The following is a 24924-nucleotide window of genomic DNA, read 5'->3' as shown; positions in this document are numbered from 1 at the left end:
GTTGCTCAGATTATAAAGAATCTGCCTGCAATGCAGGAGACCCACGTTAGATCCCTGTGTGGGGAAGATCCCCTGGAGAAGGGAATGACAACCCACTCAGCATGTGAATGGAGAACTTCAAGATATACAAGCTGGATTTAAAAAGACCACAATAAGGTACCATTTCACAACAATCAGAATGGCTGTGATCCAAAAGTCTACAAGCAATAAATGCTGGAGAGAGTGTGGAGAAAAGGGAACCCTCTTACACTGCTGGTGGGAATGCAAACTAGTACAGCCACTATGGAGAACAGTGTGAAGATTCCTTAAAAATTGCAACTAGAACTACCTTATGACCCAGCAATCCCACTGCTGGGCATACACACCGAGGAAACCAGAATTGAAAGAGACACATGTACCCCAATGTTCATTGCAGCACTGTTTATAATATCCAGGACATGGAAACAACCTAGATGTCCATCAGCAGATGAATGGATAAGAAAGCTGTGGTACATATACACTATGGAGTATTACTCAGCCATTAAAAAGAATACATTTGAATCAGTTCTAATGAGATGGATGAAACTGGAGCCGATTATACAGAGTGAAGTAAGCCAGAAAGAAAGACACCAATACAGTATATTAACACATATATATGGAATTTAGAAAGATGCTAATGATGACCCTGTATGCGAGACAGCAAAAGAGACACAGATGTGTAGAATGGACTTTTGGACTCTGTGGGAGAAGGAGAGGGTGGGATGATTTGGAAGAATGGCATTGAAACATGTATACTATCATGTAAGAAACGAATTGCCAGTCTATGTTCAATACAGGATACAGGATGCTTGGGGCTGGTGCACGGGGATGATCCAGAGAGATGATATGGGGTGGGAGGTGGGAGGGGGGTTCATGATTGGGAACTCATGTACACCCGTGGCAGATTCATGTCAATGCATGGCAAAACCAATACAGTATTGTAAAGTAAAATAAAGTAAAAATAAAAATTTAAAAAAAAAAAAGGCAGAGGAACCAGAGATCAAATTGCCAATATCCATTGTATCATAGAAAATGCAAGAGAATTTCAGAAAAACATCTACCTCTACTTCATTGACTACACTATGGACTTTGACTATATGGATCATAACAAACTTTGGAAAATTCTTAAAGAGATGGGAATACCAGACCACCTTACCTGCCTTCTGCATAACCTGTATGCAGATCAAGAACCTACAGTTAGAACCAGACATGTTACAACAGACTGGTTCCAAATTGGGAAAGGGGTATGTCAAGGCAGTATATTGACACCCTGCTTATTTAACTTATATGCAGAGTACATCATGTGAAATGCTAGGCTGGATGAAGCACAAGCTGGAATCAAGATTGCCAGCAGAAATATCAATAACCTCAGATATGCAGATGACACCACCCTTATGGCAAAAAGTGAAGAGGTACTAAAGAGTCTCTTGATGAAGATGAAAGATGAAAGTGGAAAAGCTGGCTTAAAACTCAACATTCAGAAAACAAAGGTCATGACATCTGGTTTCATCACTTCATGCAAATAATTGGAGAAACAATGGAAACAGTGACAGACTTTCTTTTCTTGGGTTGCAAAATGTGCTGCACATAGTGACTGCAACCATGAAATTAAAAGACTCTTGCTCCTTGGAAGAAAAGCTATGACCAACCTAGACAGCATATTAAAAAGCAGAGACATTATTTTGCCAACAAAGGTCCATCTAGTCAAAGCTACAGTTTTCCCAGTAGTTATGTGTAGATGGGACAGTTGGACGATAAAGAAGGCCGAGTGCCTAAGAAATGATGCTTTTGAACTTTGGTGTTGGAGAAGACTCTTGAGATTCCCTTGGACTGCAAAGCAATCAAACCATCAATCCTGAATATTCATTGGAAGGACTGATGCTGAAGCTGAAGCTCCAATATTTTGGCCACCTGAGGTGAAGAGCCAAGTCATTAGAGAAGACTCTGATGATGGGAAAGATTGAAGGCAGCAGAAGGGGATGACAAGAGGATGAGATGGTTGGATGGCATCACCGACTCCATGGACATGAGTCTGAGCAAGCTCTGGGAGATGGTGGTGGACAGGGAAGCCTGGCGTGCTACAGTCTGTAGGGTAGCAAAGAATCGGACATGGCTGAGAGACTGAACAGAAAGAATAATTACATTAATGTGTTTTCCTTTGAATATTTAAGAATTTTGTTTCTTTTTATAATGTTAAATAATGATTTTGGTATAGGAATGGAGTATACAAACATATGGTTTGATCAAATAAGATTCTTAATATACCAAAAAATAGTAAATGCTCCCTAACTTCTTTGTATTAATTGATTAAAAATATTAAAAATTAAATCCCACTGATGTTTGTTCTTATATTTAGAAACATCCAATGATTGAAAAATATTAAGCTTATAAATGTCACTTTAAATGTGTAATTATGTATATTGAACCCATATAAATCAAATTCACTGTTCCTTTACCTGAATGTAACTTTATACCACTTTCATCACCTTAACTCTGAACAGCAATGATTAAGGATTTATTTTGTAATATTCACCACTTTAATGGAGTTCTTCAGAGCTACTGATAAGCTTTCACTTTTGTAATCTTCACTAATTTCTAATATCTTATAATTTGAATTGTTTCAAGCCTTTTATTTAGACCTCTTTTGTTGATAGTTAACACCAATCCAAATGTTTCTTTGAAACTGTTTTTAAGTACATACAAGCACATTAGAAATCCAATTACATCTAAATTGATCATATTAATATAAGGTTGAAATTGAAAAGTATTAATGACATAAAATGCTTCCCTGGTGGCTCAGTGGTAAAGAATTAACCTGCCCATGCAGGAGACACAAGTTCAATCCCTGGGTCAGGAAGATCCCTTGGAGAAAATGATATAAAATTGTCTCAGTCTACCATTTTATTAATGACTAAGTTTAAGCTCAGAGACAATAAGATCAAAAACTCAATTTTAGAACCAAAAATTGAATTCAGGCATATTTTATCTATTAAATTGAGTGAGTGCTTATAGACATTGTAACAGCATATATTAGTTGAGCTTGGTTATAAGCACTTAAATGTAACAAAATATTATGAAAATGTTTAATATATACAATTAATGGAAACTTACATTACAGTTATCCAACTTTAAGATATTCAGTTTATTCTACTTTCATAGAAATTTTAAAAAATGTATGATGTACTACTTGAAATCTACTTTAAATGAGTGTATTCCTCCCTTTATATGAAAAAAATCTAGATATTTAAATGGTGGGAATTCATCTTGAAAGTAATATTCATATAGCATATTCATTGTACTCAAGATGTATTTTATTCTTTCAAATGCTAATAGGGAATACACTTGATGAATCTTGCAATAATGTGCCATTTTTGCCCTCTCTGTTTCCTAAATGATTCATTTTTTAGGGTAAATGTAAATTGAATTAAAATATTAGGTGTTCTGTCATGTCCAACTCTTTGAGACCCCGTGGACTGTCGCCTGCCAGGCTCCTCTGTTCATGGAATTCTCCAAGTAAGAATGCTGGAATGGTTATCTATTTCCTTCTCCAGAGGATCTTCCCAAACCAGGGCTCAAACACAGATCTCCTACATTGCAAGCAGATTCTTACCATCTGAGTCACCAGGGTTTAATGGGCCACTGGGAAAGGTACTTAAATTATTATGAAGGCATACACATTCCCTGGTGGCTCAAGGGAAAAGAATCTATCTGCCTGCACTGCAGGAGCTGCAGGAGACACAGGTTAGATCCCTGGGTTGGAAAGATCTCCTGGAAGAGGGCATGGCAACCCATTCCAGTATTCTTGCCTGGAGAAACCCCAGGGACACAGGAGCCTGTCAGGCTACAGTCCATAGGGTCACAAAGAGCTGGACATGACTGAAACAACTTAGCACCCACACACAGACACACATTTTGGAAAATACTTGATTTGAACACATTTACTATATTATTTATTTCAGTGAAATATTCATAAAATTAAAGAATCCTAAATAAAAATATTTCTTCATTTACTATTTTTTAAAAGTACATATCTAATATTTTTCAAATTAACTTGTTTCATTATAATATAAAGACTAATTTTCCAATATTTTTATTTCTGTCCTACTTTTTTAATGAAAAACCATATTCCACATAGAAAAATAAGATGCATTGTTATTTAAATTGGAAAAACCACATTCTTATTCTTCACAAAATCCATGTATTTTACAGTTTACATATTACATGACCTCTAGCAAGTTGCAAATGCTAATTGTCATGTTTAATTTTATACAATGAAAGACAAAATTGTATATAATTAGTAAAAGACTGATTCCCGTTCACTGTTGGTCTCTAATCTTTTTAAAATTAATTTCAAGATCCATATAGGTGAAATGTCCAAGACACTCAGTTTCTTAAGCTTCTCTCTTAAAACGATTTTTATGTCTATACTTTCACAATGTTTTACTCCCGCAGTCTTTAACTTCTCATTATCAGTACTCCAACCCCTCTATCACTTCCGATTGCAGACTTCTCACTCCCCTCCAGCCACCAGCTCCTCCTTTTAATACTTCAGTTTTAACAATCCTTTGATTTCCACTGGCTTCTTCAATCCACTGATCCTGCTATTTTCACTCTCCAACTTTTGATGAGTTCTCTTAGCTTAAATTCTTTGGTAAATAGCTGGACTCATTCTATTGCACGTGCATCAACTCTTGCTATCTTCCTACTTCTGTCCAGGTTTTCACTGAATCTAAACCTACAGCAGGGTGGTGTCATCTGCATATCTGAGGTTATTGATATTTCTCCCGGCAGTCTTGATTCCAGCTTGTGTTTCTTCCAGTCCAGCGTTTCTCATGATGTCCTCTGCATATAAGATAAATAAGCAGGGTGACAATATACAGCCTTGACGTACTCCTTTTCCTATTTGGAACCAGTCTGTTATTCCATGTCCAGTTCTAACTGTTGCTTCCTGACCTGCATACAGATTTCTCAAGAGGGAGGTTAGGTGGTCTGGTATTCCCATCTCTTTCAGAATTTTCCACAGTTTATTGTGATCCATACAGTCAAAGGCTTTGGCATAGTCAATAAAGCAGAAGTAGATGTTTTTCTGGAACTCTCTTGCTTTTTCCGTGATCCAGTGGATGTTCGCAATTTGATCTCTGGTTCCTCTGCCTTTTCTAAAACCAGCTTGAACATCAGAGAGTTCACGGTTCACGTATTGCTGAAGCCTGACTTGGAGAATTTTGAGCATTACTTTACTAGCATGTGAGAGGAGTGCAATTGTGTGGTAGTTTGAGCATTCTTTGGCATTGCCTTTCTTTGCAATTGGAGTGAAAACTGACCTTTGAAGAGTTGACTCATTGGAAAAGACTCTGATGCTGGGAAGGATTGGGGGCAGGAGGAGAAGGGGACGACAGAGGATGGATGGCTGGATGGCATCACGGACTCGATGAACGTGAGTGTGAATGAACTCTGGGAGATGGTGATGGACAGGGAGGCCTGGCGTGCTGCAATTCATGGGGTCGCAAAGAGTCGGACACGACTGAGCGACTGAACTGAACTGAAACCTCCAGCAGTGTTGCTGATTGTGACTAAAAATATTCTTGAAAATGCAGATTTTCCATCTTTAAATGAACCTATACTGCTGTCAAGCATTGATGCTGAAATCTCCCTGCTCCATCTGTCCTCATTGCTTACACAATGATCTCATTTTTCACAAAAATTCTCGTACTTCTTTCTTATCCTCCCCCCACCCCGCACCAGCAAATAGTGTGTGATAGCAAAGTCGCTCCGGAGAAGGCAATGGCACCCCACTCCAGTACTCTTGCCTGTAAAATCGCATGGACGGAGGAGCCTGGTAGGCTGCAGTCCATGGGTTCTCAAAGAGTCGGACACGACTGAGTGACTTCACTTTCACTTTTCACTTTCATGCATTGGAGAAGGAAGTGGCGACCGGCTCCAGTGTTCTTGCCTGGAGAATCCCAGGGACGGGGGAGCCTGATGGGCTGCCGTCTCTGGGGTCGCACAGAGGCGAACACGACTGAAGTGACTTAGCAGCAGCAGCAGCAGCAGCAGCAGCAGCAGCAGCAGCAGCAACAGCAGCAGCAAAGTCGCTCAGTCGTGTCCGACTCTTTGTGATCCGGTGGCCTGTAGCCTCCCAGGCTTCTCTGTCCATGGGATTCTCCGGGCAAGAATACTGGAGTGGGTTACCATTTCCTTCTCCAGGGGATCTTCCCGAACCAGGGATCACACCAGGGTCTTCCGCATTGGAGACAGGCGCTTTAACCTCTGAGCCACCAGCAGCCTTAATTCTTTTTCCAATGAGGGTTTCATAGTGATAGGAATTTTTGTGATTATTTGTGTGAAACAGGTTTTCCTCCCATGTAATGAGAATTGGAAGATATCTGTTGTGTTGTTATTTAGTTTCTAAATCATGTCCAACTCTTTTGCGACTGTAACTGGCCAGGCTCCTGTGTCCGTGGGATTTTCCAGGAAAGAATACTGAAGCTGTTTGCCATTTCCTCCTCTGGAGAATATTTGCATCCCAGGGATTGAACCCAGGTTTCCTGGGTCTCTTGCACTGGCAGGAGGATTCTTTACCACTAATGCTACCTGGGAAGCCCTGGAGGATATCTATAGCCTGTTTATACTACTGATCAATATTCTCTTGTGTGTTTAGAAGTCACTGATTGACTTATCAGTGGTCTACTAGAGCATTTGTGATATCACAGATTGAAACTTAAAATTCTTTTTTAAAATCATTTTGATTGCTTTTGATCTTTCCAATGTTCAATATTGTGTTCAATGTAGGTGAATAGTTAAGATACTGTAGCAAATTCAAGAAACTTGTTTTAACATGAAGATTGGCCTCAGATATAATTCATTCTTAGTAGTTTTGAGAGAACTAAGATTTAAATATACATATCTATGGGTCGATATGTGTTTATTGTAGGGGAAGGGTGGGTGCATAATACATCTATCTACCTATCTATATCTATTGTCTATCTTTATTTCTGTACAGTTTGTCTCTCTTGTACTCTGTTATTGAAAGGGTTTGAGGTAGATTTCAATGAAATGGAAGGGAAAACAGCAACAGAAAGTATTTTACCCTTCACATGGTGCTCTTGAAATTCTCTGGAGGTTAGGACATCTGTTGGGATTGAATGCCAGTGGCTTGTGATGCTCTCCAGACCCACAGGGAATACAAATCAAACTAGTTTAAAGAATAGTTTCTTATTGCCATTTACCAGGATTTTTACAGAGTGTTGAGTGACTATTTAGTCTGATGTGAAATGGAAAATTAGCAGTTTCTTTCTATCCACATCTGGTGATAAGCAAGGCTGCAGTGTATTCCAGATGCCATTCACTGCTACATATTTCTGGGTACCCATTTTGTCTGACATCTGTAACTACTCCAGTATAGCACAAGCAAACACAAAACAGAGAGAAAGGGAAAGTATTGCAGTCATGATGAATAAAGAGAAGAAAAAGGTCTATTTTCAGTGAAATAAATGCCCTCCCTCCCCCGCCTGGTCCACTCTCCATTTGGTTAAGTTTGCTTTCTTATTCCCTTAACAATAAATCTGTGATTCCATATTCATTTTGATAGTCCATGAAGACCCTTTAAAATTATATTATTTTAAAGTTAGCATGACAGATACTAGATTTAAGAGTTTAAGTGAATATTAGCTAATTTCTAAAACAGAAATTTTCCTCTCTATCTCTTGCTTTATTTTTAACTCTCAGCAATTAAATTTCAATTATATTTTCTGTTTGAATGCAGATATACATTTTTCTAAAGGATTTTTTTTTGATTCCTTCTTAGATAATGACTTACAAATCTCAATTCTGTAGAGTATGTTACTCTGTCAAGTTCAATTCATATTTCTTGATGCTTATTTTCCAAAGCATGGCATTTAGTGTTTATAAGCTTTTTATGTTCTCTTGTTTAAAAGTACTTTAAACAACAGAATTAACAGGGTTAATATTCTGTTCATCTTGACATTTCTTTTCAGAAGATATCCTGAGAACATTCACATTTACAGTACTTCCCTGTCTATGATACTTGCTACATTATATTTGAGCAAGAAATATTTTTGGAAGGACACCACTTCTCATTAATATCTGCTCACGTTTAGCATACATCCAAAATAACAGCATCAGTTCAGTTCAGTTCAGTCACTCAGTCATGTCCGACTCTTTGCTACCCCATGAATCACAGCACGCCAGGACTCCCTGTCCATCGCCATCTCCCAGAGTTCACTCAAACTCACATCCATCAAGTCGATGATGCCATCCAGCCATCTCATCCTCTGTCATCCCCTTCTCCTCCTGGCCCCAATCCCTCCCAGCATCAGAGTCTTTTCCAGTGAGTCAGCTCTTCTCTTGAGGTGGCCAAGGTACTGGAGTTTCAGCTTTAGCATCATTCCTTCCAAAGAACACCTAGGGCTGATCTCCTTCAGAATGGACTAGCTTGATCTCCTTGCAGTCCAAGGGACTCTCAAGAGTCTTCTCCAATACCAAAGTTCGAAAGCATCAATTCTTCTGTGCTCAGCCTTCTTCGCAGTCCAACTCTCACATTCATACATTACTACTGGAAAAAAGGTAACAATGACTAGATGGATCTTTGTTGACAATGCTTTTTAGTATGCTGTCTAGGGTTGTCATAGCTTTTCTTCCAAGTAGTAAGCCTGTTTTAATTTCATGGCTGCAGTCACCATCTGCAGTGACTTTGGAGCCCCCCCAAAAAAGTCTTTCACTGTTTCGATTGTTTCCCCGTCTATTTTCCATGAACTGACAGGGCCAGATGCCATGATCTTAGTTTTCTGAATGTCAAGCTTTAAGTCAGCTTTTTCACTCTCCTCTTTCACTTTCATCAAGAGGCTCTTTAGTTCCTCTTCATTTTCTGCCATAAGGGTGGTATATCTGAGGTTATTGATATTTCTCTCTGCAGTCTTGATTCCAGCTTGTGCTTCATCCAGCCCAGCGTTTCTCATGATGTACTCTGCATAGAAGTTAAATAAGCAGAGTGACAATATACAGCCTTGACATACTCCTTTCCCAGTTTGGAACCAGTTCCACACTCAGTTCAAACTGTTGCTTCTTGACTTGCATACAGATTTCTCAGGAGGCAGGTAAGGTGGTCTGGTATTCCCATCTCTAAGAATTTTCCACAGTTTGCTGTGGTCCACACAGTCAAAGGTTTGGCATAGTCAATAAAGCAGAAATAGAAATTTTTCTGGAACTCTCTTGCTTTTTTGATGATCCAATGGATGTTGGCAATTTGATTTCTGGTTCCTCTGCCTTTTCTAAATCCAGCTTGAACATCTGGAAGTTCTCAGCTCATGTACTTTGAAGGCTGCTTGGAGAATTTTGAGCGTTACTTTGCTAGCATGTGAGATGAGTGCAATTGTGCGGTAATTTGAGCATTCTTTGGCATTGCCTTTCTTTGGGATTGGAATGAATAGTGACGTTTTCCAGTCCTGTGGCCACTGCTGAGTTTTCCAAATTTTCTGACATATTGAGTGCAGCACTTTTACAGCATTATCTTTTAGGATTTGAAATACAAGAGAAGACTCTACACATGGACATGACAAGATGGTCAATACTGAAATCAGATTGATTATATTATTTGCAGCCAAAGATGGAGAAGCTCTATACAGTCAGCAAAAGAAGACTGGGAGCTGACTGTGACTCAGATCACGAATTCCTTAATGCCAAATTCATACTTAAATTGAAGAAAGTAGGGAAAACCACTAAGCCATTCAGATATGACCTAAATCAAATCTCTTATATTTATGCAATGAAAGTGACAAATAGTTTCAAGGGATTAGATCTGATAGACAAAGTGCATGAGGAACTATGGATGGAGGTTTGTGACATTGTACAGTAGGCAATGAGCAAGACCATCCCCAAGAAAAAGAAAGGCAAAAAGGCAAAATGATTGTCTGAGTAGGCCTTACAAATAGCTGAGGAAAGAATAAAAGCTAAAGTCAAAGGAGGAAAGGAAACATATACCCATTTGAATGCAGAATTCCAAAATAGCAAGGAGAAATAAGAAAGCCTTCCTTAGTGATCAATGCAAAGAAATAGAGGAAAATATTAGAACTGGAAAGACTAGAGACCTCTTCAAGAACATTAGAGATACCAAGGGAATATTTCATGCAAAAAAGGGCACAATATAGACAGAAATGATATGGACCTAACAGAAGCAGAAGATATTAAGAAGAGGTGGCAGGAATACACAGGAGAACTATACAAAAAAGATCTTCATGACCCAGATAACCACGATTGGGTGATCAAATCAACTGGGCCTTAAGAAACATCACTACACACAAAGCTGGCGGGGTGATGGAATTCCAGTTGAGCTATTTCAAATCCTAAAAAGTAATGCTGTGAAAGTGCTGTACTCAATATGCCAGCAAATTTGGAAAACTCAACAGTGAGCCATGCTCAGTAAATCTTTAATCCAATTTTCTGTTTGTGGGTGAGTCTTGTTCCTTCCCTGTTGTTTGACCTGAGACCAAACTATGGTGGAGGTAATGAAGATAATGGCCTCCTTCAAAAGATAAAAACATAGGCAGCATATTAAAAAGCAGAGACATTACTTTGCCAACAAAGGTCCACCTAGTCAAAGCTATAATTTTTCCAGTAATCATGTATGGATGTGAGAGTTGGACCATAAAGAATACTGGGCCCCGAAGAATTGACACTTTTGAACTGTGCTGTTGGAGAAGAATCTTGAGAGACCCTTGCACTGCAAAGAGATCCAACCTGTCAATCCTAAAGGATATCAGTCCTGAATATTCATTGGAATGTCTGATGCTGAAGCTGAAACTTCAATACTTTCACCACCTGATACGAAGAACTGACTTGTTGGAAAAGACCCAGATGCTGGGAATGATTCAAGGCAGGAGGGCGACAGAGGATGAGATGGTTGGATGGCATCACCAACTCGATGGGCATGAGTTTGAGAAAGCTCCAAGTATTGGGTACAGACTGGGAAGCCTGGTGTGCTACAGTCCATGGGATCTCAAAGAGTCAGACATGACTGAGTGACTGAACTGACTGATATTGAACTTTGAATATTGTATTATAGATCTTACTTAATGTATGTATCTTATTTATAGATATCTAAATTCTATCATGACCTCTTAATGTCAGCAATTAATTTTTTTGTTTATTTTTATTTTAATTGGAGGGTAATTACTTTACAGTAATGTGGTTGTTCTTCCCATATTTTCACATGAATCAGCCTTGGATGTACATGTGTTCCCCATCCTGACCCTCCCTCTCACCTCCCTCCCCATCCCATGCCTCAGGGTCATCCCAGTGCACCAGCCCTGAGCACCCTGTCTCATGCATCAAACCTGGACTGATGATCTTTTCACATGTGATAATATACATGTTTCAGTGCTATTCTCCCAAATCATCCAACCCTCGCCCTCTCCAATAGAGACCAACAGTCTGTTCTTTATATCTGTGTCTCTTTTGCTGTATCGCATATAGGATCATCGTTACCATCTTTCTAAATTTCACATATATGCGTTAATATACTGTATTGGTGTTTTTCTTTCTGACTTACTTCACTCTGTATAATAGGCTTCAGTTTCATCCACCTCATTAGAACTGATTCAAATGCATTCTTTTTAATAGGTGAGTAATATTGCATTGTGTATATGTACTACAGCTTTCTTAACCATTCATCTGCTGATGGACATCTAAGTTACTTCCATGTCCGGGCTGTTGTAAACAGTGCTGCAATGAACATTGGGGTACACATGTCTCTTTCAATTCTGGTTTCCTTGGTGTGTATGCCCGGAAGTGGGATTGCTGGGTCATATGGCAGTTCTATTTTCAGTTTTTAAAGGAATCTTCACACTGTTCTCCATAGTGGCTGTACTAGTTTGCATTCCCACCAACAGTGTAAGAGGGTTCCCCTTTTCTCTGCACTCTCTCCAGCATTTATTGTTTGTAAACTTTTTGATAGCAGCCATTCTGACTGGTGTGAGATGATACCTCATTATTGTTTTGATTTGTATTTCTCTGATAATGAGTGATGTTGAGCATTTTCTTGTATTTGTTAGCTATCTGTATGTATTCTTTGGAGAAATGTCTGTTTAGTTCTATGGCCCATTTTGATTGTCTCGCTTATTTTTCTGGAATTGAGCTGCAGGAGTTGCTTGTATATTTTTGAGATTAATTCTTTGTCAGTTGCTTCATTTGCTATTATTTTCCCCCATTCTGAAGGCTGTCTTTTCACCTTGCTTATAGTTTTCTTCGTTGTGCAGAAACTTTTAAGTGTGATTGGCTCCCATTTGTTTATTTCTGCTTGTATTTCCGTTACTCTGGGAGATGGGTCATAGAGGATCCTGCTGTGATTTAGGTCAGAGATGTTTTGTCTGCTTTCCTCTAGGAGTTTTATAGTTTCTGGTATTACATTTAGATAGTTAATCCATTTTGAGTTTATTTTTGCTTATGGCGTTAGAAAGTGTTCTAGTTTCTTTCTTTTACAAGTCATTGATCAGTTTTCCCAGCACCACTTGTTAAAGAGATTGTCTTTTCTCCATTACATATTTTTGCCTCCTTTGTCAAAGATTAGGTATCCATAGGTGTGTGAATTTATCTCTGGACTTTCTATTTTGTTCCATTGATATATGTTTCTGTCTTTATGCCAGTACCATACTGTCTTGATGACTGTTGCTTTGTATTATAGTCTGAAGTCAGGCAGGTTGATTCCCCAAGTTCCATTCTTTTCTTGAGATTGCTTTGGCTATTTGAGGTTTTTTTGTATTTCCATACAAACTGTGAAATTATTTGTTCTAGTTCTGTGAAAAATACCATTGATAGCTTGATAGGGATTGCATTGAATCTATAGATTGCTTTAGGTAGTATACTTATTTTCACTATACTGATTCTTCCAATCCATGAACTTGATATATTTCTCCACCTGTTTGTGTCATCTTTGATTTCTTTCATCAGTGTTTTATAGTTTTCTGTATATAGGTCTTTTGTTTCTTTAGGTAGATTTATTCCTAAGTATTTTATTCTTTTCATTGCAGTGGTGAATGGAATTGTTTCCTTAATTTCCTTAATTTTGTATTGTGTTACAGATAAGCCATCTGGTCCTGGGCTTTTGTTTGTTGGAAGATTTCTGATTACAGTTTTGATTTCTGTCCTTGTTATGGGTCTGTTAAGATTTTCTATTTCTTCCTCATTCAGTTTTAGAAAGTTATAAAAATTTGTCCAGTTCTGAGAATTTATCCAGTTCTAAGAATGTGTCCATTTCTTCCAAGTTGTCCATTTTATTGGCATATAGTTGCTGATAGTAGTCTCTTATGATCCTTTGTATTTCTGTGTTGTCTCTTGTGATTTCTCCATTTTCATTTCTAATTTTCTTGATTTGATTCTTCCCCCCCCCTTTTTTTTTTCTTGAAGAGTCTGGCTAATGGTTTGTCTATTTTATTTACCTTCTCAAAGAACCAGCTTTTAGCTTTGTTGACTTTTGCTATGGTCTCCTTTTTTCTTTTGCATTTATTTCGGCCTTAATTTTTATGATTTCTTTCCTTCTACTAAGCACCTCCACTGGGGTGCTTCATTTCTTCTTTTTTCTAGTTTCTTTAGGTGTAGAGTTAGTTTATTTATTTAATTTCTCTCCTGTTTATTGAGGTAGGGTTGTATTGCTATGAACCTTCCCCTTAGCACTGCTTTCACTGAATCCCATAGGTTTTAGGTTATTGTGTTTTCATTTTCATTTGTTTCTATGCATGTTTTGATTTCTTTTTTTATTTCTTCTGTGATTTGTTAGTTATTCAGAAGTGTGTTGTTTAGCCTCCATATGTCTGTATTTTTAATAGTTTATTTCCTGTAGTTGACATCTAATCTTACTGCATGGTGATCAGAAAAGTTGCTTGAGATGATTTCATTTTTTAAAAAATTTACCAAGGCTAGATTTATGGCCCAGGATGTGATCTATCCTGAAGAATATTCCATGTGTACTTGAGAAAAAGGTGAAATTCCTTGTTTTAGGGTGAAATGTCCTATAGATATCAAGTTGGTCTCACTGGTCCATTGTATCATTTAAAGTTTGTGTTTCCTTGCTGATAACTTTTAGTTGATCTATCCATAGGTGTGAGTGGAGTATTAAAGTCTCCCACTATTATTGTGTTACTATTAATTTCCCCTTTCATATTTGTTAGCATTTGCCTTACATGTGGAGGTGCTCCTATGCTGGGTAAATATATATTTGTAATTGCTAGATCTTCTTCTTGGATCCTTTGATCATTATGTAGTGTCCTTCTTGTCTCTTTTCACGACCTTTATTTCAAAGTCTATTTTATCTGATATGAGTATTACTACTCCTGCTTTCTATTGGTCTCCATTTGTGTGAAATATCTTTTCCAGCCCTTTACTTTCAGTCTGTATGAGTCTCTAGGTTTGAGGTGGGTTTCTTGTAGACAGCTTATAAGGGATCTTGTTTTTGTATCCATTTGGCCAGGCTTGTCTTTTGGTTGGAGCTTTCAACCTATTTATATTTAAGGTAATTATTGATAAATATGATCCTGTTGCCATTTACTTTGTTGTTTTGGGTTCAAGTTTATAAACCTTTTCTGTGTTTCCTGTCTAGAGAAGATCCTTTAGCATTTGTTGAAGAGCTGGTTTGGTGGTGCTGAATTCTCTGAGCTTTTGCTTGTCTGTAAAACTTTTGATTTCTCCTTCATATTTGAATGAGATCCTTGCTGGGTATAGTAATCTGGGTTGCAGGTTTTTCTTTTTCATCACTTTAAGGATGTCCTGCCATTCCTTTCTGGTTTGAAGTTTCTATTGAAAGATCAGCTGTTATCCTTATGAGGATCCCCTTGTGGGTTATTTGTTGTTTTTCCTTTGCTGCTTTTAATATTTGTTCTTTGTGTTTGATCTTCATTAATTTGATTAATATGTGTCTTGGTATGTTTCACCTTGGGTTTATCTTGTTTGGGACTCTCTGGGTTTCTTGGACTTGGTGGCTATTTCCTTCCCCATCTTAGGGAAGTTTTCAATTTATCTCCTCAAGTATTTTCTCATGGCCTCTCCTTTTGTCTTCTTTTTCTGGGACTCCTATGTTTTCAGTGTTGGGGCATTTAACATTGTCCCAGATGTCTCTGAGGTTGTCCTCATTTCTTTTAATTCTTTTTTCCTCTCTGCTTCATTTATTTCCACCATTCTATCTTCCACCTCACTTATCCTATCTTCTACCTCAGTTATTCTACTGTTGGTTCCCTCCAGAGTGCTGTTAATGTTAGTTATTACATTATTCACTATTGGTTGACTTTTTTATTTCTTCTAGGTCCTTGTTAAACTTTTCTGGCATCTTCTCAATCCTTGTCTCCAGGATTTATCTGTCTCCAGTTATTTATCTGTAACCTATTTTGTTTTCAAAAGTTTGGATCATGTTCACTATAATTATTCTGAATTCTTTTTCAGGTAGACTCCCTATCTCCTCCTCTTTTGTTTGGTTTGGAGGGCTTTTATCATGTTCCTTTACCTCCTGAATATTTTTCTACCTTTTCATCTTGGTTAGGTTGCTGTGATTGGGGTGCCCTTTTTGTATTCTGGAAGTTTGTGGCTCCTCTTTATTGTGGAGGTCCCTCCCTGTGGGTGGGGTTGGACGAGTGGCTTGTCAAGGTTTCCTGGTTAGGGGAGCTTGCGTTGGTGTTCTGGTGGCTGGAGCTGGATCTCTTCTCTCTGGAGTGCAATGAAGTGTCCAGTAGTGAGTTTTGAGGTGTCTATGGGTTTGGTGTGACTTTTGGCTGTCTGTATTTTTGTGCTTATGGTTATGTTCATGCTTTGTTGGAGAATTAGCTTGGTATGTCTTCTCTGAAACGTATTGGCTCTTGGGTGGAACTTTGTTTCAGTGTAGGTATGGAGGCTTTTGGATGAGTTCTTGTCAGTTAATGTTCCCTGGAGTCAGCAGTTTTCTGGTGTTATCAAGTTTTGAATTTAAGCCTCCTGCCTCTGGCTTTCAGTGTTATTCTTACAGTAACCTCAAAACTTCTCCATCCATAAAGCGCCAATGATAAAACATCTAGGTTAATGGTGAAAAGATTCTCCACAGTGGGGGATATCCAGAGAGGTTCACAGAGTTAAATGAAGAAGAGAAGAGGGAGGAGGGAGATAGAGGTGACCAGGAGAAGATGGGGAATCAAAAGGGGAGAGAGCAATCAGGCAAGTAATCAATTCCCTATTTTCTCTCCACAGTCTGGAACACTCAGAGAGGTTCACAGAATTCCACAGGGAAGAGGGAAGAAGGAGATAGAGGTGACCAGGAGGAGAGAAGGGGGAGTCAAAAGGAGAAACCAATCTAGCCTGTGATCAGTTCCCTAAGTGTTCTCCACAGCCTGAAACACCCCAAGAGATTCACAGAGTTAAGAAGAGAAGAGAAGGGGGATGGAGGAGATAGAGATGACCGGGAGGAGAAAAGGAGAGTCAAAAGGGGAGACAGCAATCAGTCAAGTCAGTAATCACACTCCTAAGTAAAAATGGGTACTGAAGATTGGATTCTTAAAGGTACAGAATTGATAACAAATACCAAAAAGCAAAGATTAAAAATCTAAAGTAGAGGTTAGACTCTCAAAAATAAAATTAAAAAAAAACAAAATTGCAAAAGTTATTTAAAAATATAAATGAAATTTCCTTTAAAAATAGGGTCTTTTTTTTTCTAGGTAATAGTAGGTTTTAAAAATGAAAATTAAAGGAGTAATAAAGAATTTAAAATAAAAATTTAAACAATTAAAAAATGATATTAGTAAAATATATCTAGGAATTTCTCTGCCGCTGTTGAGGGAGGTGTGGGGTCAGTTCAGTTTCAGATAGTTCCATGTTCTAGCTTATACTTCTTCTCAAGATCTATAGGTCCCTTCCAGTGTAGCCTGTGCTAACTACAGGGTTTCTGTTGCACCTGTCATTTCCAAAGCTATTCCCTCTTCTTTGTTTAGTTTGGCTTCCTCTGTTTGCAAGTCTCTTCAGTATCTAACTTCTGCCCTGACACAGGGGGGTGAAGGTGGTAATTTATTTAGGCTCACTTGTTCAAGTGTGCTGCCATGAGGGAGGAACACTGAAAAAAATGTCACTGGCATGTGTGAAGAGTTTTCACAGTGTCTCGGTCAAACTGGGTTAGCCCCTGCTCTTGGCATGTGTACTTTCCCAGTCTACACTTCTCAGGCTCCAGGTTGCTCTGCTGGGAAACTGTCTAAGGCAGGCCCTGGGTTGCGTGCACTTCCCAGGTCTATGCCGCTCAGGTTCACGTTCTCGGGTACTCCATAAAGGCACATACTTGATTGGGCCTGCATTTTGTGCCCTTCTCAGTTCTGAGCAGGTTGGGAGACCAGGTGCTTGGTGAGCACACTCTCCCCAGGTGCAGTGTGGCTTATCGCCTCCCCAGTCCCGGCCGTTCAGTTTCCTGGGTGAACAGTGGGAGCACTGTCTCAGGTGTACTATGTGTCTCCTCTGTGGAGCTGATCTCTGGCTGCAAACTTCCTGGTGGATGTCAACCGTCCAGGATACCAGGAAGACTTGATTAGCAGTTTGGTAGGGGATGCTGTCTCTGGGGCCAAGTTTGCCCTTTGCCTTCTGGCTCTGGCTGTCACCTGCCTGCCTCTCTGCCTCCGGTGGGCGATGGGCCGGTTGGCAGCTGTCTAGCACTCCTCTGGTATTCCCTCAGTCTTTTGTTCTGTGAGCAAGCCCAGCAGTGCCTTAAGTTAGAGCTTTTTGCAGGAAATTTCTCTCTCTCTCTCTTTCCTTTTTTATTTTTTTTCCCCCCTCTCTGGCTGTCCCATGGTTTGGGTTGCTATCTCACCTTAGCTCCCTCAGATTGCCCTCAGGGCATTCAGGCCCTGTCCTTCAGTTCAGTTCAGTTCAGTAGTTCAGTCGTATCCGACTCTTTGCAACCCCATGAATCACAGCTCGCCAGGCATCCCTGTCCATCACCAACTCCTGGAGTTCACTCAGATTCATGTCCATTGAGTCAGTGATGCCATCCAGCCATCTCACCTTCTGTCGTTCCCTTCTCCTCCTACCCCCAATCCCTCCCAGGATCAGAGTCTCTTCCAATGAGTCAACTCTTCACATGAGGTGGCCAAAGTACCAGAGTTTCAGCTTTAGCATCATTCTTCCAAAGAGATCCCAGGACTGATCTTCAGAATGGATTGGTTGGATCTCCTTGCAGTGTAAGGGACTCCCAAGAGTCTTCTCCAACACCACAGTTCAAAAGTATCAATTCTTCGGCGCTCAGCCTTCTTCACAGTCCAGCTCTCACATCCATACATGACTACTGGAAAAACCATAGGCTTGACTAGACAGACCTTAGTTGGCAAAGGAATGTCTCTGCTTTTGAATATGCTATCTAGGTTGGTCATAACTTTTCTTCCAAGGAATAAGCATCTTTTATTTATTTATTTATTTTTTATTTTATTATTTTTTAAATTTTAATATCTTTAATTCTTACATGCGTTCCCAAAGATGAACCCCCCTCCCACCTCCCTCCCCATAACATCTCTCTGAGTCATCCCCATGCACCAGCCCCAAGCATGCTGCATCCTGCGTCAGACATAGACTGGCGATTCAATTCTTACATGATAGTATACATGTTTCAATGCCATTCTCCCAAATCATCCCACCCTCTCCCTCTCCCTCTGAGTCCAAAGGTCCGTTATACACATCTGTGTCTCTTTCCCTGTCTTGCATACAGGGTCGTCATTGCCATCTTCCTAAATTCCATATATATGTGTTAGTATACTGTATTGGTGTTTTTCTTTCTGGCTTACTTCACTCTGTATAATCGGCTCCAGTTTCATCCATCTCATCAGAACTGATTCAAATGAATTCTTTTTTACGTCTGAGTAATACTCCATTGTGTATATGTACCACAGCTTTCTTATCCATTCATCTGCTGATGGACATCTAGGTTGTTTCCATGTCCTGGCTATTATAAACAGTGCTGCGATGAACATTGGGGTACATGTGTCTCTTTCAATTCTGGTTTCCTCGGTGTGTATGCCCAGCAATGGGATTGCTGGGTCATAAGGTAGTTCTATTTGCAATTTTTTAAGGAATCTCCACACTGTTCTCCATAGTGGCTATACTAGTTTGCATTCCCACCAACAGTGTAGGAGGGTTCCCTTTTCTCCACACCCTCTCCAGCATTTATTGCTTGCAGATTTTTGGATCGCAGCCATTCTGACTGGTGTGAAGTGGTACCTCATTGTGGTTTTGATTTGCATTTCTCTAATAGTGAGTGATGTTGAGCATCTTTTCATGTGTTTGTTAGCCATCCGTATGTCTTCTTTGGAGAAATGTCTATTTAGTTCTTTGGCCCATTTTTTGATTGGGTCGTTTATTTTTCTGGAATTGAGCTGCAGCTAAAGAGATTGTCTTTACTCCATTGTATATTCTTGCCTCCTTTGTCAAAGATTAGGTGTCCATATGTGTGTGGATTTATCTCTGGGCTTTCTATTTTGTTCCATTGATCTATATGTCTGTCTTTGTGCCAGTACCATACTGTCTTGATGACTGTGGCTTTGTAGTAGAGCCTGAAGTCAGGCAAGTTGATTCCTCCAGTTCCATTCTTCTTTCTCAAGATTGCTTTGGCTATTCGAGGTTTTTTGTATTTCCATACAAATCTTGAAATTATTTGTTCTAGTTCTGTGAAAAATATGGCTGGTAGCTTGATAGGGATTGCATTGAATTTGTAAATTGCTTTGGGTAGTATACTCATTTTCACTATATTGATTCTTCCGATCCATGAACATGGTATATTTCTCCATCTATTAGTGTCCTCTTTGATTTCTTTCATCAGTGTTTTATAGTTTTCTATATACAGGTCTTTAGTTTCTTTAGGTAGATATATTCCTAAGTATTTTATTCTTTTCGTTGCAATGGTGAATGGAATTGTTTCCTTAATTTCTTTTTCTACTTTCTCATTATTAGTGTATAGGAATGCAAGGGATTTCTGTGTGTTGATTTTATATCCTGCAACTTTACTATATTCATTGATTAGCTCTAGTAATTTTCTGGTGGAGTCTTTAGGGTTTTCCATGTAGAGGATCATGTCATCTGCAGCATCTTTTAATTTCATGGCTGCACTCACCATCTGCAGTGATTTTGGAGCACTCCAAAATAAAGTCTGACACTGTTTCCACTGTTTCCCCATCTATTTCCCATGAAGTGATGGGACTGGATGCCGTGATCTTCATTTTCTGAATATTAAGCTTTAAGCCAACTTTTTCACTCTCCTTTTCACTTTCATCAAGAGGCTTTTTAGTTCCTCTTCATTTTCTGCCATAAGGGTGGTGTCATCTGCCTATCTGAGGTTATTGATATTTCTCCCAGCAATCTTGATTCCCGCTTGTGTTTCTTCCAGGCCAGCATTTCTCATGATGTTGTGCATAGAATTTAAATAAGCAGGGTGACAATATACAGCCTTGATGTATTCCTTTTCCGATTTGGAACCAGTCTGTTGTTCCATGTCCAGTTCTAACTGTTGCTTCCTGACCTGCATACAGATTTCTCAAGAGGCAGGTCAGGTGGTCTGTATTCCCATCTCTCTCAGAATTTTCCACAGTTTATTGTGATCCACAAGTCAAAGGCTTTGGCATAGTCAATAAAGCAGAAATAGATGTGTTTCTGGAACTCTCTTGCTTTTTTCATGATCCAGCGGAAGTTGGCAATTTGATATCTGGTTCCTCTGCCTTTTCTAAAACCAGCTTGAACATCTGGAAGTTCACGGTTCACATATTGCTGAAGCCTGACTTGGAGAACTTTGAGCATTACTTTACTAGCATGTGAGATGAGTGCAATTGTGAAGTAGTTTGAGCATTCTTTGGCATTGCCTTTCTTTGGGATTGGAATGAAAACTGACCTTTTCCAGTCCTGTGCCCACCGCTGAGTTTTCCAAATTTGCTGGCATATTGAGTGCAGCACTTTCATAGCATCATCTTTCAGGATTTGAAATAGCTCAACTGGAATTCCATCACCTCCAGTAGCTTTGTTCGTAGTGCTGCTTTCTAAGGTCCACTTGACTTCACATTCCAGGATGTCTTGCTCTAGATGAGTGACAACACCATCGTGATTATCTGGGTCATGAAGATCTTTCTTGTACATTTCTGTGTATTCTTGCCACTTCTTCTTAATATCTTCTGCTTCTTTTAGGTCCATACAATTTCTGTCCTTTATTGAGCCCATCTTTCCATGAAATGTTCCCTTGGTATCTCTAATTTTCTTGAAGAGATCTCTAGTCTTTCCCATTCTGTTCTTTTCCTCTATTTCTTTGCCTTGATCGCTGAAGAAGGCTTTTTTATCTCTCCTTGCTATTCTTTGGAACTCTGCATTCAGATGCTTGTATCTTTCTTTTTCTCCTTTGTTTTTCACCTCTATTCTTTTCTCTTATGTCCTTACTCTAATCAATGCAGCCCTGCCTCCCTGTTCAGCCCCTGCTTGCTCTTGGTGGACTCAAGTGTATGGGCTATTTCTCCACTGGGAGATGATGTTAGGCACGTAATCTGTGGGTTTTATTTATTTATTTTTTCCTCCCAGTTATGTTGCCCTCTGAGATGCCAAAACTCCCCACAGATCCATGGTGAGAGGGCTTCTTGGAGTTTGGAAACTTCTCCTCTTTTACGACTCCCTCCCCGGGACGGGTCTCCATCCCTAACTCTTTTGTCTCTCTCTTTATCTTTTGTCCTACCTCCTTTCAAAGACAATGGGCTGCCTTTCAGGGTGCCTGCTGTCCTCCACCATCATTAAGTTGTTTTGTGGTATTTGCTCACCATTCAAATAATCTTTCAATGAATTTGTAGGGGAGAAAGTGGTCTTCCCATCTTATTTCTCTGCAATCTTAGGACGACCCCCCAAACAATTTAATATTAGGGAAAATTACATGTACAGTTGAGCTTCCCTGGTGGCTTCATGGTAAAAAATTTGCCTGCAATGCTGGAGACCTAGGTTCAATCCCTGCATTGTATATTTCCCCTGGAGGAGGACATGACAGCATATTCCAGTATTCTTCCCTGGAGGATCCCCATGGACAGAGGTGCCTGGAGGGCTACAGTCCAGAATTGGACATGACTGAACCACAATAAACTGTGGAAAATTCTGAGAGAGATGGGAATACCAGACCACTTAACCTGCCTCTTGAGAAATCTGTATGCAGGTCAGGAAGCAACAGTTAGAACTGGACATGGAACAACAGACTGGTTCCAAATCGGAAAAGGAGTATGTCAAGGCTGTATATTGTCACCCTGCTTATTTAACTTCTATGCAGAGTACATCATGAGAAATGCTGGCTTGGAAGAAACACAAGCTGGAATCAAGATTGCTGGGAGAAATATCAATAACCTCAGATAGGCAGATGACACCGCCCTTATGGCAGAAAATGAAGAGGAACTAAAAGCCTCTTGATGAAAGTGAAAGAGGAGAGTGAAAAAGTTGGCTTAAAGCTCAACATTCAGAAAACGAAGATCACGGCATCCAGTCCCATCACTTCATGGGAAATAGATGGGGAAACAGTGGAAACAGTGTCAGACTTTATTTTGGAGTGCTCCAAAATCACTGCAGATGGTGAGTGCAGCCATGAAATTAAAAGATGCTTATTCCTTGGAAGAAAAGTTATGACCAACCTAGATAGCATATTGAAAAGCAGAGACATTACTTTGCCAACTAAGGTCCATCTACTCAAGGCTATGGTTTTTCCAGTAGTCATGTATGGATGTGAGATTTGGACTGTGAAGAAGGCTGAGCACTGAAGAATTGATGCTTTTGAACTGCGGTGTTGGAGAAGACTCTTGAGAGTCCCTTGGACTGCAAGAAGATCCAACCAGTCCATACTGAAGGAGATCAGCCCTGGGATTTCTTTGGAAGGAATGATGCTAAAGCTGAAACTTCAATACTTTGCCACCTCATGTGAAGAGTTGACTCATTGGAAGAGACTCTGATGCTGGGAGGGATTGGGGGCAGGAGGAGAAGGGGAGGACAGATGATGAGATGGCTGGATTATACCACTGACTCAATGGACGTGAATCTGAGTGAACTCCAGGAGTTGGTGATGGACAGGGAGGCCTGGTGTGCTGCGACTCATGGGGTTGCAGAGTCGGACGTGACTGAGTGACTAACCGGAACTGAACTGAACTGAACAACTAAGTGCATGTGCACACACACACACACACACACACACACACACACAAATATGTATTGTTGGCCTGAAATAAAGAGACTGCCAGACCTTTCTTCAACCAAGGTAGGTTTACTGTGGCTCAGCAGAGAACTGCAATTCTGGATCTTCAATCACGGGGAGCCACGTGCAAATCCTCACATGGCAAGGGAAGGAGAATGCTTTCCCAGAGAGGAAAAGGGCATTGGATGGGAAGCCTGTCGGAAACAGAGTCCAGGGATTTTTAGTGAAATCCTTACCAGGAGAGAAGTTGTTCTTCCTGTTGGTCTCTGCTATTGTTAACAGCTGCCTATGAGAGCTCCCCTCTTCTGTTGTCCAAACTCTGTTTAAACTGTGTATTTTCTTACAGTTGTCGTTTTTGACCAAAATTTCCCTCTGAAAGCATCACTGAGCAAGAGTCATGATTTCCAGTTTCTGCACTTCTTGTCCTTTAGATCAGGAAGACTTGCCTGGTGCAGTGTCTCACATCAGAGGGAACGTGTCTGTTGGAAACATACTCAGGTCACATTAGAGTAACACGGAGTGGTAGAAGGGGACAGTTCTCAGGCACTTTCTATCTCAAGTCCATACCTTATCAAGATCATGGATGTTGGAGATCCTCTGAAGTGTTATGTTATTATCAAAAGTTTTCTAGCAAATTTCCAACAGGCCTGGTCCAGATATCTTGGGAAAGCTATCTCATCAGATGTTTTCTGCTTCAGTTCCAGGAAATCTTTGCTTTCAGGCCCCAAGATGATGTGCATTTCTAGTCAGAGTTTGGCACTTTCTTTATGTTTGTCATGTTAACACGTGGAGTGTGTCCACTCAAGGATGGGTCAGCAGTACTTGATGGGGACTTTTCCAGTGAGGTTGAAGAAAGTTCTAGAGAAGTTTTTTCAGTAGATGAAATCTCTAGATTGCATGATATGATGCTTAAGGTCTTCCTCACCCAAGGGCATGCTGTGAAAAACTTGCTTTACTAAAACACGGTTATTTTTTAATAGAAGCAATAAAGCCTTTTCAGTATTGACCTCTGCAATAATCTCTCCTTTTATTAGCTGTGGGTCAAAAGAAGCAAGAATCAAGTCACTAGGCATTTTGTAACTATCTCAAAGGGTACACATTTGTGAGTGCCAAGAGGGGTGGATATGAAATTTGGAAGGATTAATGTCAATGCTTTTGGCCAAGGTTTTGGAAAGTAAGTGAAAGTGAAAGTCGCTCAGTCATGTCCTACTCTTTGTGACCCCATGTGATCCCCATACAATACATGAAATTCTCCAAGCAGGAATACTGGAGTGGGTATCCTTTCACTTCTCCAGGGCATCTTGCCAATGCAGGGAGCCGTCACAGTTTTTCCAACTGAGTCTTAATAAAGTCATTGATGCATTTGACTAAACTAGAGGATTGAGGGTGTTTAGTGCAGTGAAAGAGTAATAAAACTGGCCAGAGCAGACTTGTTGAAACACTTGGCCAGATAAATAGTTCCTTGACCACTCTAGAGTTCTCAAAAATTTCCCCCAAGTAGGGATAATCTTTTCCAAAATGACTTTATCCACATATAAGACCATAGCCGGTCAGCAATAGAAGACATCAGTCTAGCATGAAAGCATACAAACCATGACTGAAATGTATTTATATCCATTAGTTGGAAGGAGTTGTGTAAAATCTCTTTGCGAGACCTCTAATGGTCCATTAGGCAGTTTAAAACATAGGGGAGCAATCCAAAGAGACCTCCCTGATATACTGAG

This window comes from Ovis aries, chromosome 10, assembly GCF_016772045.2.
Source record: "Ovis aries strain OAR_USU_Benz2616 breed Rambouillet chromosome 10, ARS-UI_Ramb_v3.0, whole genome shotgun sequence".
NCBI lineage: Eukaryota > Metazoa > Chordata > Mammalia > Artiodactyla > Bovidae > Ovis > Ovis aries.
The sequence above is the reverse complement of the archived record's forward strand: the minus strand, read 5'-3'. Positions refer to the sequence as shown.